Genomic DNA, 16,282 nt, shown 5'->3' on the forward strand with positions numbered 1-16,282 from the left:
GGTCTAGGATCCAGTAAAGTGATGTGAAATAGACTTCCTTCAAAGTTAGCTGGTGCTAAAGCAGTGAAGTCTTTTAGTAAAAGGAGTTAGATGTTTATCTGGCTAGAAATGGGATTGAAAGTTATAAGGATAAATTTCAGGCATAGCTGATTAAATATTTTATGGAGCAGTACGAGGCATGTTATTCAGGGCACGGTAAGGAAGTTCACAGTTGAACCAGTGTTTAATTGCCTCCCTCGGGAAACTTATGTAGGTTACGATGAGACTATAACAAAGCAAATTGTACACGGTCCATTGGAAGGAGTGAGCTTGATGGACCCACGTGGCTTTTTCTCATTCCATTCCTCCTCATGGGAGTGAGCCTCGCTCGCTTGGGCAACCCTTCCTCTTACAATCTACAGGCTTGTAAATCAAAACTTGGTGACACCTATTTCTTGATTAATGTTATCTTTCCTACTCTTTAAAACTTTACTGAAATTTCTCAAGAAATAAAGCACTAGAAACTCTCGCGATGCTGCTCCAGTGATGATCTTGTGGAAGGAAAAACTGACTGAGCAGTCAGAGGATGAACTCTGTAATGAAGTAGGCCATTATCAGCCACTAAACCGGTCTTAATGGCCTTCGATTACATTAAGGTAGCAATGTTGATTTACTCATTCATGCTTGAATTTAGAAAAATTTCTACCAACTGTCTCCTTCCCCTCCTCTCCTTAAGGTACTGATTCACACTAGGGTACAGCCCATGGATGCCATCCAGTACTTTATCAGGTGTGAGCCAAGCCATTCTGAGCCAGTCTCGTGCCACAACTCCAGCGGAACCCCCTTGAAAACAGCGGAGATCCGTTTATGCCGGGTCTCTGCAGCCTCTGGGAGTTTCCCGTTTGCCTTGTACCTCCGTCCTGCCTTACAAGGCAAACGACGACAAGGGGATGGAGCCAGTGGCAGGGACTCCTGAGACAAGAGATCCCACACCTCACGCTCAGCCATAACCCGGTGGGTATGAGTGCAATCCAGTATGTCCATTGAGGTGAGGTATAGTGGCCTCCACAATGGCAGATGTGGGCCTTGACAGTGGGGTCTGGAAGTGGCCTGGACAACCAAAGAAGAGGATTTAAAAACATTATTTTTGACAGATTGGCTCCCTTACCGAGGGGGCTGAGGGGATTATGGCCAGGATCAGAGGAGTGCTTGCACCCCCCCAAAAAAAAAAACCCGTCCCCATGATAATGAGGTGCCCTCCCACTGACTGTGCAAACTCTGGCCCTGGAGTCTCAGTAAGCTGTTCAACTGTGGGCCACCGAAGCCTAGCCCCATCCTATCCTTGCCTAACATCCACACCTTTCAGTGGTGGTTACTGGTTAGGGTCTGTCCCTAGTATAGGGCGTTGAGACCAATTGTAGTGACCCTATTGACCACCTCCCCAACCAGCTCAGCATAGATCAAGTTTGTACAACTCAATTCCACAATGGGAGGTGTATTTATCAATGAAGCTATCAGGGGAGCTCCATATCATGAAAGAAAAAAGAAAGAACTTGAATTTATTTAGCACTTTTCACAATCTCAGGATGTCCCAAAGCACTTTACAGCCAATGGAGTACAATTAAAGTGTAGTCACTGTTTTAATGTAGGAAATGCGGCAGCCAATTTGCACACAGCAAGCTCCCACAAACAGCAATGTGAGAGTGACCAGATAATCTGTTTCTTTTTTGGTTGGGGGAATAAATATTGGCCAGGACACCTGGGAGGAATCCCCTGCTCTTCCTCGAAATACTGCCATGGGATCTTTCACGTCCATCTGAGAGGGCAGATGGGGCCTCGGTTTAACGTCTCATCCGAAACTTGGCACCTCCGACAGTGCAGCACTGCCTCAGTACTGCACTGGGAATGTCAACCAAGTCTCTGGAGTGGGACCTGAATCCACAACTTTCTGACTCAGTGGTGAGAATGTTACCCACTGAGCCACAGCTGACACTGCCAGCAAATTTTAACAACTAATTTATTGGCCAAACAAAAGCATTGGCCACTTACCGATATCTTGGTAAACAAACTGGCCACTGGCGCCACACAATTCATTCAAAGGACTAAATAAGTAGTCAACAAATCTGTTGACATGAAATGCATTGATTCACAATGGCTTCACTTAAATAGCTCCATTGCAAACCATCTGTTTTCCACTGCATTGATTAGTAACCTGTGCAAGGAATTCAATTAAATGAAATGTTTGAAAATGATCAGCAGCTTAGTGACCTATGATGCTAAAATCAAATGACTGAACCTCAGTTTTAAACATCAGACCTAGGATCAGCCCCCTTTTTGGTCACCTAGGTATCTCACACCTACACAAACCTATCATCAAGCTTCAGAGTCTCCGAACCAAGTTACTAAGAATTCTATAGAGGTAGAATTTCTGCTTCCCTGATGTAGAGTGCACACTCACTCCTTGGGGACACATCACACTTATCTAAGTCCAGAAACATGCACAAGTTGACAACAGTCAAGACTTAGGGACCCACAAGTGTGCACAATGGAAGACCGGAGCTGAATTTCCGTCGCAGACTCTGATACCTGAGCCAGGTAGGTCCAGTGTACTCCAAGGCATGGTTGATGATTGACGAGCCATCCTTTCTCATTGGAGTGGTAGACCTGTTACTGGGGTCTGACATTCTTCCCACTGCTAGTGTTTAAACTCTCAAAACCACGCAACGTACCAACGCTGAGCTTTGGTGAGTTCCCCACTGTAACGGCTTGTAGTGTTATCTGGAACAAAATAAGAGAGATCCCAGGCCCCACTGACAGGTCTCCACCTCCAGGTCCGATTAATGAGCCCAACATGGCTGGACAATTATCAAGTGCCTTGGAGTGCTGTGGATGTGTTTGGCTTGGGCATCGGATTACCAAATCTGCAACAGGGACACGGTTTCAGTTTTCAAGAACTTAATCCCAAAAGGAAGGCCACTTACCTCTTACTCCCAGGAGGACAGCCACTAGTTGGTCATTAGGTTTGACCTTAGTATGAGCTGAGTTAGTTGATCGCAGCAAAGTTGATCGTTTGGGTGCTGCAAGTAGCGTCACTGACTCAGCGCTGTGGAGGAAAAGAAGCAACCAGGGTTCCCACCATTGTTACCCCTGCTGGAAGTCTACATGTTGACGTTGTGTGAGGAAAGGATCAAGCTCGGTCGGGATGACCTCCTACCCCAAAGGTCAAATACACTTAAGCCCCAACACATGAACAATGACCACCTGGGCAATGTACCCTAGTGAGAGTCTCCACTTTCAGCGAAGGAGTGGAGAAAAAGAGGATGAAATTTGATTTTTAGAAAAGTAATATCTGACATAGAGGGGTAATTTCTTCTGCTTCCAGCAGGGAGCCTCACGAATTGTGTGCTCAACTTTCCAAGATACGCTCCCATCAGGCAAGACTCCCCACCGGGATCACAACATCAGAGAATTACCTCCTAGAAGACCATTTTCTCTTCTTGCTTCTTTCAAGAGTTGGCGCAATGCTCAGAACTGAAGAGTAGAGCTTTTGGATTTCGCTGTTATATTTAAGGAAGTGCTCGTCATTAGCTCTCCCAAGCAAGGTGTCAAAGTGATTTTTTTTTTGTTCCGTGTGAGAAGGTTGTAAAATTCACATGTTATGGAAATATTTGTCAGTCTGATATTCAGCTTATTGCTTGAGTGAACGAAGCATTTTAATTGAATTAGCTGGTGAGGGCTGGAGAAGTCCTTCACTCAACTCTGACACCTAATCAATGCCGTTGCCAGTTTATGTACTTATCAAGTTTAACCCTTGAACCCCCTTTGGCAGTTTTTTTTAACCTGTAATGCCACTAATTTAATAAGATCTTTTATATCTATCTATCTATGTATCTGTCTATCTATGTATCTGTCTATCTATGTACCTGTCTATCTATGTATCTGTCTATCTCCTTTACCTATCTGGCTCTCTGTCGATCTATCTATGTATCTGTCTGTCTGTATAGAAGAAGGAAAGACTTGCATTTATAGCTCCTTTCACAACCTCAGGACTTCCCAAAGCACTTTACAGCCAATTAAATACTTTTTTGAAGTGTAATCACTGTTGTAACATAGGAAAGACAGCAGCCAATTTGCTCACAGCAAGGTCCCACAAACAGCAATGAGATAATGACCGGATAATATGTTTTAATGATTTTGGTTGAGGGATAAATATTGGCCAGGACACCGGGGAGAACTCCCCTGCTCTTCTTCAAAATAGCACCCATGGGATCTTTTACATCTACCTGAAAGGGATTCGGTTTAATGTCTCATCCGAAAGGCAGCACCTACCATCAGTGCAGCACTCCCTCTGTAGTGCATTGGAGTGTCGGCCTGGATTCTGTGCTCCAGTCTCAGGAGTGGGACTCTGAACCCGTACCCAGTCGAACTCAGAGGCATGAGTGCTACCCACTGAGCCACAGCTGATGGTGTTTCCTATTAATGAGAGGAGAGGGGAGAGGAGAGGAGAAAATTAGGGACCCAATTTAGGATTTGAGCAAGAATGAGGGAGCTTCCCAACCAAAAGAGTGGGAATGAAAAAGTGTGCAAAACTTGTATTTAACTGAGGAAATGTTATTAAGTATCTTAACAAGGTCTCTGTTCAATTTTGCACTTTGTGCTGAAGCAACACTTTCTTCCATACAATGTGCTGTCCTAATGATAAGAACATCGTGAGATTTTGAGGAAGAATGTCTTCCAACCTGCATCAGGAGTCTGACACTTCATTAATCAAATTTCTTTTCAGTGTGTACCTTGGTATCTACATTCTCATTAAAACTTCAATGGGCTTCACTGAGTGGAATAGAGTCTCATCAGTCACTCCACTGCGATTTTCAAAAGACCAAAAGAAATAGGTTTACAGCTGCAGTATATTTTAACAGGGGCTTATTTGATTGGGTTTATGTTAGGAGGATATTAAAATCAGAAATTGGTCGTTATTGAAAAAATGAATCAACCCCCCCTCCCCCCCCCCCCGCCCCACTCCTGAGTCTGTTTCCTGATAGTTGTGCATTCCAGAAGGTTCCCCTCCTTTTAGGTCTGTCTTTCCCCATTCTGTTTGCCATGTGCCTCTGGGGTTGGATAGCTGACCTGCTCCCTCCCACCTGCTAACAGTGGTCTGGGAGATGTGCAATGTGGGTTTGCTGCCCCCCTGCACTTATCTCCCAGTCGGGGAACACTTTAGCAGTCAAGGACATTCAGCCACCGATCTTCGGGTAAGCGTTCTCCAAGGCGGCCTTCGAGACACACGACAACGCAAAATCGTCGAGCAGAAATTGATAGCCAAGTTCCGCACCCATGAGGATGGCCTCAACCGGGATCTTGGGTTCATGTCACGCTACACGTTACCCCACCAGCAAGGGGGAAAAAAAAGTTATCTGTTTTTAATATTCTCTCTCTCTCTCTCTCTTTGCCTTTTGGGTCTCTTTCTCTCTGTCTGTGTAATTTGACACAATGTGTATTCAGCATACTGGGGCCTACTGTTTTCCGTGGCTAACCTGTTTGAACACCAACGACACCTTTTGATTGGTGTGGTGGGTGTCCCAGCCTAATATAAGATATGCGATTTGAGAATCTCTTATTCATTCACTCACCTGACGAAGGGGATAATCTCCGAAAGCTTGTGATTTTGAAATAAAATTGTTGGACTATAACCTGGTGTTGTAAGATTCCTTACCCCTGCACTTAGTGAAAGGATCTTGGGGATCATTTTGACTTTGTGCGATAGCGTAAAACAGGCGCGAGAGAGCGGATCGGCGGCTGGTTTTACATCGCTCCCCATTTTTATTTCCATTGAAGTCAACGGAAATAAAAATCGGGAGAGATGTAAAACGGACTGCCGATTCGCTCTCGCCCATCATTGCGCAAAATCAAGATCGACTCCACTTGTTAAGACTTTCCACCCCCAACACCAAGATTTGGAATTCACTGAATACACAATGTCAAATGAAGCCCTCACCTTGCCTCCCTTGATGGCCCAGCAACTTTACCTGATGGGTAACTGAGTCTACAGACCATAAAGATCTCTAGGCTGTGCTGAGTTAGCTGATCTTAACTGGAAAGGCAGTGGAAGTGTGATAATGGTCTTAACGCTGCTCATTAAAAATCAGCTTGGCCTTTCAAAACTTTTGTTCTTTGAAAGTGCCGTCCAGCCACTGCCTCAGCTCCTCCCCTGATTGCTGCACATTGACCCCCACTGGAAGTGCACGTGTCTGGATGTCAGGTGAGGACAAGTTTGGTTTCGGTAGCACTCTCGCCTCTGAGTCAGAAGGTTGTGGGTTCAAGTCCCACTCCAGAGACTTGAGCACAAAATCTAGGCTGACACTCCATTGCACTACTGAGGGAGCGCTGCGCTGTCGGAGGTGCCGTCTTTCAGAATGAGACATTAAACCGAGTCCCCGTCTGCCTTCTCAGCTGGACGATGGAGGAGGATGGTGTGGTCAACCGTGTCAAAGGCTGCAGACAGGTCGAGAAGGATGAGGGGGGATAGTTCACCATGGTTACAGTCACATACGATGTCATTTGTGACTTTGGTAAGGGCCGTTTCAGTGCTGAGGCATTGGCTGGAGGAGGACTTGAACCCACAACAAACAGAACTGTTGAAATGGCATTCAAGACATCTTAACTGTTAGGGGCACACAACCAGAGCCCCCCACTATACAAAATGTTGCACATATTCAGTGTATCTTACTGGAAATCATGAACGGCACTTTCAAAGAACAAAGGTTTTGAGCTGTGTTTTGAGTTCAGCCGAAATCAGTCAACACTGACTGGGGGAGAAAACTGGACCAGTCTAGGGTTTCAGACAGTTGAGGAAGTACAGGGAGTTTCTTGAAAATTGAGGGCTAAATGGGTCCTTTACTACAGTTTAACATCCTTCCTGCTGGTAGAATCTTAACACAAGAGGGTGCTATAAGTAAAATACACCACTCACACACAGGTTTATACACGATTGAGAGCTACCTTAAAATATTACATTACAGATTATCCTACAGTATTCACAATTTTTTTCTTATTTCTGCCACCTTCTGTGTGCATTTTCAAATAAGCAAGTAACTGGATTAATTTATTTCCCAGAATAAAAGTTAATTTGGATACTTTAGTTTGAGTGTAAGACTGTTGTTGATAAGAAATAGGAGCAGGAGTAGGCCAATCGGCCCCTCGAGCCTGATCTTACCTGGGGCACCAATTGGCCTCAGTATCCTTGGGTTAGGAAGAGGGAAATCAGACAGGGATTTCCTCCCTCCTGATTGCTCTTTTTGATGACCTGGATTTGGGAATAGAGGGCGTAATTTCAAAGTTTGTAGATGATACAAAACTCAGAAATGTAGTAAACAATGAAGATAGTATCAGAATTCAGGAGAACATAGACAGACTGGTGAAATGGGCAGACACGTGGCAGATGAAACTTAACGTAGAGAAGTGTGAAGTGATACATTTTGGTAGAAAGAATAAGGAGAGGCAATATAAACTAAATAGTGCAATTTTAAAAGGGAAGCAGGAACAGAGAGACCCAGGGGTGTATGTACACAAATCTTTGAATGTGGCAGGACAAGTTGAGAAGGCTGTTAAAAAAGCACATAGGATCTTGGGCTTTATAAATAGACACATAGAGTACAAAAGCAAGTAAGTTATGCTGACCCTTTATAAAACGCTGGTTAAGCCTCAGCTGGAGTATTGTGATCAAATCTGGACACCACACATTAGGAAGGATGTCAAGGCCCCTAGAGAGGGTGCGGAGGAGATTTACCAGAATGGTACCAGGGATCAGTCATGGCTGTGATACCGCTATGGTGCAATAGCCCGTCGATGCTCACCATCAAGGCTCGTGCTTGAAAGACGGTTACTTGGCCAAAGTATCGAGAGGTGAGCAGCACCCCATGACTCTTACCGCAGCAAGAAATAAACTCCTTTGAAGAGGCGAAGGCGGAAAATTGATGGAGAAAAAGGAAAGTGGCTGGAGACACTGGGGTAGAAATCAGTATGCATTGCCCCCATTTCTCGAGTGTAAAACTGGTGTAAAGTACACCAATTTTGTAGTGGAACGGCCTGCACCCAATCTGCGCAGGCGTTGATCCCCGATTTTCATTGTTCCACCATTGGCGGCCGTGCCTTCACCTGCCTAGGCCTAAGCTCTGGAATTCCCTCAATAAACCTCTCCACCTCTCTCTCCTCCTTTAACGCGCTCCTTAAAACCTACCCCTCTGGCCTGTCCTAATATCTCGGCGTCAAATTTTGTCTGATAATCGCTCCTGCGAAGGGCCTTAGGAGTAGCTTTACTGTATAAATGCAAGTTGTTGTTGTTGATCTCACTGCTAAAGTCATGGAGCTCTTTTATTTCAGGTGTCCCAGGCGGACCTTAAAATATGTAAATTAGGGGCCTAACGCCTGTTGAGAGACCCCATCACGAAATTAGTCAGCTTCTTCAGGATTCTTCAACGGCCCCCCACGACCGCCAACCCCAGGAAAGTTAAAAAAACAAAATACTATTTAAAAAAGACCCGTCCTGCGAAGACCAAGAGGAGCAGAAGTCGGGATTTGCTCCTCCCCGTAGCCCCATCCAATCCCATCCCCCTCCACCGATCCGAGACTTACCTGCGGGCCGCTACCGGTAGAGTTGCCAACCCTCCAGGATTGGCCCGGAGTCTCCAGGAATTGAAGATTAATCTCTAAGACACTGCTGCGAGCAACACCCAGGAGAAAAATCACAGGGGCAGTAAAAAAAAAATTGTTTTTTTAATTTTCTTTGAACACTTCAATATATTAGTTATAAAAATATTGGAGATGGGGAGAAAAGGCTCTTTGACTGACAGTCAAGAATCATCCAATTGGGGAACGAAGAGTCTCTTTGCTGTCCAATTAGCCATGGGAAGGCATTGTTAGGTGACCAATGGTGGGAGGTCATGCGATGAAACCTCCAGGAATACATTCAACCAGAGTTGGCAACCCAACTCACCGGCAAGGCAGGAGGCCAGACATTGATGTCTTTGTTCGGGTGAGCTGCCTGTGAAAGAGTGACCAGCACCGGCAACAGTGTGCTGATGAGGCCCGAGGACCTATTTCCATGGATCCTCGGCCTCTTGGTTCGGGCGCACGCTGGTCACAGACTCATTTCGAGGCCACTTACTGCTCTAAATCATCAGGCAGGTTTGCAGCAGCTTTTTTTAAAGACATCGTAAAGCTGCTTAACTACCTTCAGTGGTTAAATAAAAGCATCGCTTTAAAGAGATGACAAGTCATATAACTACAGCAGACGGCCTATGAACTCATGACATAACCCTCCCCCTTTCCACCCATGTTCAAATGAACTGACTCGCACTTTGGGGAATGAGGTCCAGGACTACATTCTCAGGGACGCACTGAGGATGGGTACGGCCGCCACAAAGGCTCAGTGGGGAAAGGCAACCGTTTAGAGCCTTCCCGCCATTGTATACCGAGGGGCTGCAATCAGGGAAAAACCCCCTCAGGCAAAATGTAAAATTCAAATTGATATAATGTAACTGTAATGAATCTGTAATGCACCTGTAAAGAATCTGTAACGTACCTGTTATCAATAATCTGCATTGATTGTAATACAATGAGGCACCCTAGAGTGTCATGAACTGTGATTATGTCCAATGTGTTCATTGAACTGTACTTGATGTAACCTGCAAATTGTATGATCTGTATTGTGTACGTTTGGAATGTGATATAAGAACTGTATTGTATGTATTGCTGCAAATTTTATGAATAAAGTATATTTTTTGAAAAAACGACTCGCACTTTGGGGAATGAGTTTCCCCGTCTGTGTCAAATTGAGCGCGAGGGTGAAATCCTTTACTGTGGCACTGGCAGCTGGCAGATCAACCAAGGAGTGGCATCAATGCATCCGTGGAGGCCTCTGTAACCTATGCTGCCCTGCTCCTCCTGGCTCAGGCCCCTCCTGTACATGCTGATAGCTGAACTGAGCTGGAAGAACATAAAGCAAAACAGGAGAAAAGAATTACATACATAGGCCATTCAGCCCAACTGGTCCATACTGGTGCTTATGCCCCACACAAGCCTCCTCCAACCTTACTTTATTAACCCTATCAGCATATCCTGCTATTCCTTTCTCCCTCATGTGTTTATCCAGCTTCCCCTTAAATGCATCTATACTAGTCGCCTCAATTACTCTTTGTGGTGGCAAGCTCCACATTCTAACTCTCTGGGTAAAGAAGTTTCTCCTGAATTCCTTATTGGATTTATTAGTGGCTATCTTATATTTATGACCCCTAGTTTTGACTAGGGACAAAACCAATGGCTGGATAAACAAAATCACTGCTTTAGCCACCCACGCAGGGAAAAGTGAGGGTACAAAGACCCAAAAAAGTTGATGGGCTAGTATTCTCTCGCGGCCAGGTTTGGGTCTTCGAGGCACTAGATTTTCAAATCTTCCAGCAACTATTGGAATAAACTAAGTTAGTTATTGGTCTGTCTGCTTGATACTAGGAATGATTCAACTCTGGTGGATAGAAAAACTGATTTAGCCCCTCTCTTTCTCCCATTACATGTCTCCTGTTGAGATAACCAAGAAAACAAGTGGCCGGGTATTTCTGACCTACCTACTGGAGGAGGATGCATTGAAGATTCTGACAGTTTCTGGCGAAGACAATTATGACAAAACCTACTGTTAGTACTGCGCTGGCAGTCTGGGTGCCTCAGTGAGAAACTATGCTGTCCTTCCAGCTCCGAGACAGATGGGTTTTGATGGAAAGTCAAAAAAAACTGCAGATGCTGGAAGTCTGAAGCAAAAAACAGACAATGCTGGAAAAACTCGGCAGGTCAGTCAGCACCTGCGGAGAGAACGGACAGATTAACGTTTCAGGTGTGGACCTTTCATCAGAATAAGGGTTGAAAGTCTCCTTTCAAGGCATAGGCACAACCACATGGCGGAGTGATGAGGGGGGAACGACCCCCGCAAATATTTCTGCTATGGGTTACGTCCCCTACTTCTTTACCCAGAGAGTGGTGAGAATGTGGAACTTGCTACCACGTGGAGTAGTCGAGGCGAATAGCATAGATGCATTTAAGGGGAAGCTGGATAAGGAGATGAGGGAGAAAGGAATAGAAGGATATGCTGATAGGGTTGGATGAAGTGGGGTGGGAGGAGGCGCATGTAGAGCATTAAAAAAAACAGCATGGGCCAGTTGGACCGAATGGCCTGTTTCTGTGCTGTATATTCCATGTAATACTCCCCCCTCCCCCACACACAAACTCCCAGAAATGCCCAGGATGTTCCCCTCCACTGATTATTTCTGATTACGCCTCTGTGAAGCGCCTTGGGACGTTTTTTTTCTACGTTAAAGATGCTAGATATAAATGCAAGCTGTTGTTGTTACTGATTGCTTATGCGTACGTCTGCTGTAATTGGAATGTGTTTGGCCAGTCTCACCGCAGTCCCCACTGGGTCCACAACAATACATCATTTTACTCAGAGAGGCCACCAGGATGGGTGTTGTGGCAAGCGGGAATCACACACTAAAGCAGGAGCGAGTGGTCTTTTGGCATTGAGAGCAAATTAAATTATTGGTCCAGAATAGAGGGAATGCTCGATACTAATGATGACTTGAAAAAGAACTTCTATGACATCCCTCACCTCGGTGACCACAAAATTCATCATTAAAACTCACTACTACTAAGAATTGCTTGTAGTACAGACAAAATCCACAACAGCTAGTGAAGATTATCTGCACAACTCACTTGCGACTTTGTAGGTCGATTAATTCACTGTGCTGCTCTGCAGTTAGCCACTAGGAGGCTCTGCGAGACAGACTGCATTTGCTTTAGGACTGGTGCTGTTTCAGTCTGGATTCCAAAAGACCAGGGGGTCTATGAAGCTGCCACGGGGGATAAGCGAGTGGATTCAGTAAACGTACGTGTCAGGAGCCGGCTCACAGATGCCTGTTCTCTGCAGTCTGAACTAAAACAACGGCAACATTTTTAAAAAGCAGCTTCACTCAGTCTCTATCTCAACACAACAACTTGCGTTTATATAGCGCCTTTAACGTCCCAAGGCGCTTCACAGGAGCGTTATCAGACAAAATCTGACAGCAAGCCATATAAAGAGATGTTAGGACAGGTGATCAAAAGCTTGGTCAAAGGGGTAGGTTTTAAGGAGCGACTTAAAGGAGGAGAGAGAGGTCGAGAGGCGGAGAGGTTTAGGGAGGGAATTCCAGAGCTTAGGGACTAGGCAGCTGAAGGCACGGCCGCCAATGGCGGGGCAGAGGAAATCAGGGATGCGCAAGAGGCCAGAATCAGAGGAGTGCAGAGATCGCGGAGGGTTTCAGGGCTGAAGGAGGCTACAGAAGTAGGGAGGGGCGAGGCCATGGAGGGATTTGAATACAGGATTAAGTGTTTTAAAATACTGTCATTACAGTAGCATCTTTTAACTCCTGACCTGACTCCCAGATACATATGAATACAGTATGTGTGTAACAGAGAAAGCAAATCGACAATATGGCGGCATCTGTATTTAACTGAATCGTATAAACAATTTCGAAGGTGAACCTAACGTGTAACTCAGTCAGCGAGGGTGATTGACATAATGAGCTGCTGCCTGTCCACTCAGAAACTTTAGGCACATAATAACATCAGCTGTTTTTCCCAAAAAAAATAGCAACCTTTTCAATAAAGTGGCTGAAGTGTGCACCATCCACAGGATGCACTGCAGCAACTCGCCAAGGCTTCTTCGACAGCACCTCCCAAACCCGCGACCTCTACCACCTAGAAGGACAAGGGCAGCAGGCACATGGGAACAACACCACCTGCACGTTCCCCTCCAAGTCACACACCATCCCGACTTGGAAATATATCGCCGTTCCTTCATCGTCGCTGGGTCAAAATCCTGGAACTCCCTTCCTAACAGCACTGTGGGAGAACCTTCACCACACGGACTGCAGCGGTTCAAGAAGGAGGCTCACCACCACCTTCTCAAGGGCAATTAGGGATGGGCAATAAATGCCGGCCTCGCCAGCGACGCCCACATCCCATGGACGAATAAAAAAAATAAAACAAAATATCACCTTCCTCGGGGTGTGTTTCAGAGATGTCAAAGATCTCTCCCAGCAACACCCTGTCAAAACAACCGCACTGACTGCACACAGACAGAGGTCTAAGCCACATTCACCATAAAGTCATGACATCACTGGTAAACAAGTGAAAGTCAGATTTCCCAATTGCTCGGCTCCATCCAGCGTTACACAGAATAGATGAGGGGACTTGCCACATATAGCAGCATGTGGAGACAGGCTAGCGATAGACTCCTTAATATCCAAATATCAGTTCACAGACGAGTGTACATGCCAACCTATGTATTTTCTTTTTCTCCCCCCTCTCATCAATTTTCTCCTCTTCCCATCGCTTCCATTCCCAGAGACACTGGGGGTAGATCTTGTCTTTGTGCGATGGTGTAAAATGGGTGATAGTGAGTCAATGGAAAGCAAAATGGGGAGAGATGTAAAGCAGGCTGCCGACACGCTATTGCCCGTTTTACACTATCGCACAAAGTCGGAATTACCCCCTGTTGGCCCCTTGCTGGGAAGCAGTCACACAGCCACTGCCTTGTCCAAATAGGCATTACTCGAATGTGAGTCTTGACAGTGTCAGCGGGCTATTTACTTATGAGGGGCATCACAGACAACCCCAATCGGGCCTTAATCTAACATTTACACACAAGGATTTCCAGCAGTGTTTGTTAGATAGTTATTAGGAGCAGAAACCCTGGCCAATTTTACCCTAGCTAGTCCAGAGGCACTCAGGCTAATTGTAGTACCCCTGATAACAGCTGCAAAATGTTTCATATACACAACACAGCACTCATTCAAGTATTGCAATTGTAATGAATGTTTTAAGGTCCTTAATGTCGGAATAGCTGATGGAGGACAGAGCTGGTTAAAGGACAGCCAGCAGTGTTGATGTTTCTCAGGTCTTATCGTGTTCCCACAAAGGAACATAGAGATATTCATGGTAACTGTGTGCCCTCTGTCACTAAGAAAGGAAAACTTGCATTTATATAGTGCCTTTCATGACCTCAGGACATCCCAAATCGCTTTGCAGCCAACGAAGTACTTTTAAAGTGTAGTCACTGTTGTAATGTAGGAAACACAGCAGCCAATTTGTGCACAGCAAGATCCCACAAACAGCAGTGTGATAATGACCAGATAATATTTTTTAGTGATGTCGGTTGAGGGATAAATATTGGCCAGGACACGGAGAGAACTCCCCTCCTCTTCTTCAAAATAATGCCACAGGATCTTTAATGTCCACCTGAGAGGGCAGACGGAGCCTCGGTTGAACGTCTCATCCGAGAGACAGCACCCCTTCAGTACAGCACTGGAGTGTCAGCCTAGACAACCTTCTTACTCAGAGGATAGAGTGCTACCAACTGAGCCACAGCTGACACCATAACAAGGACAAAGATAATAAAAATACTCATGGTAACTGCGTGCCCTCTGTCATGACATGGATAAGTGTACCGCATGGTAACGTACTGACCGGGGAGGTCCCAGGTTTGATCTCAAGACATACAACTGATCTCGGTGGTCCTGGGTCAGAGAAGGCAAATTCGACCGGGGCTCCTGCTCGTGATTGGCACCCTGTTGGAAAGTGCATGACAGGATAGAGCTTGGTGCAGATACACCCCCTCCTCCTCTCACAGTCAAATAGATTATCTATTATAAAACGGATATAGCGGCAATGGAGAAGGTGCAAAAGAGATTCACAAGGATGATACCAGAACTGAGAGGATGTACATATCAGGAAAGACTGAACAGGTTGGGGCTCTTTTCTCGAGAAAAGAGAAGGCTGAGGGGTGACCTGATAGAGGTCTTTAAGATAATGAAAGGGTTTGGTAGGGTAGACGTAGAGAAAATGTTTCCACTTGTGGGGGAGTCCAAAACTAGAAGTCATAAATATAAGATAGTCACTGATAAATCCAATAGTGAATTCAGGAGAAACTTCTTTACCCAAAGAGTGGTGAGAATGTGGAACTCGCTACCACAAGGAATAGTTGAGGCAAATCGCATAGATGCATTTAAAGGGGAAGCTAGATAAGCACATGAGGGAGCAAGGAATAGAAGGGTATGCTGATGGGGTGAGATGAAGTAGGGAGGGAGGAGGCTTTTCTGGAGCATAGAATGGCCCGTTTCTGTGCTGTAGAATCGATGTAACTCTATGTAGTCTGCTGGCACTCACTGTCAAAACTCACACATGGCTGAGGTACTGGAAGGCAATGCAGTGCCAATGGCAGCAAGGAGTCAACGTCTTCACGAGAGGAGGGGAGGGGTGAAGAGAGAAAATGACCAGAGAAAAATTGCGGAGAAGGAAAAGTAAATCAAAATCAGGTGTATGAAAATGTATTTTAATATTCGCACCGCGGCTCCCAAAATGTAACATCTTTCAAAGAAGAGACTATGCTGCCATAACCTCCCTATTACAGAGGCCACCCCTCCCATTGCTTAGTGAGCTCCAAACAGCTGCACAGGGCTCGTGATCATCTGCCATTTCCCTCACCTACTATATATCAAAAGTTAAACTAAACAAAAATAGTTTTAATGAGAACACAGTGAGTCGTGTTTTAGACATGAAGACATAAAGTGCCCAATCGCGCTGCACTGACCTGCAGCCCTCTGGGATCCTGCCCAAGTGTAAATTACTCACTTTGAGCTTACACAATTTTAGTGATTTTTCTTTTTTTAGATCAGGCACACGCCACCATCGTGTGTGAGGGTCTCCAAACTAAACCGTGGAGAAATCCCCATAAATAGAACTTCCGTTTAGAACATAGGAACAGGGGTAGGCCATTCAGCCCCTCCAGCCTGTTCCGCCATTCAATTAATCATGGCTGATCTGTATCTTAACTCCATTTACCCGCCTTAGCTCCATATCCCTTAATACCCTAACCCAACAAAAATCTATCGACCACAGTTTTGAAAGTTTTAATTGACCCCCTCCAGCCTCAACAGCTTTTTAGGGGAGAGAGTTCCAGATTTCCACTACCCATTGTGTGAAGAAGTGCTCCCTGACATCACCCCTGAACAGACGAGCTCTAATTTTAAGGATATGCCCCCTTGTTCTGGAGTCACCCCACCAGAGGAAATCGTTTCTGTCCACCTGCCCTATCAACTCATCTCAAACCGCCTCAGCTTGCCCAATATGACGTGCTCGTTTCTCCTATCAGTGCATGCACTTCCCACCTCCCCCGCCCCATTTATCTAAATTCAGGGAATTAGGAACACGCTGGCAAGAT

This window comes from Heptranchias perlo, chromosome 19 (assembly GCF_035084215.1).
Source record: "Heptranchias perlo isolate sHepPer1 chromosome 19, sHepPer1.hap1, whole genome shotgun sequence".
Classification (NCBI taxonomy): Eukaryota; Metazoa; Chordata; class Chondrichthyes; order Hexanchiformes; family Hexanchidae; genus Heptranchias; species Heptranchias perlo.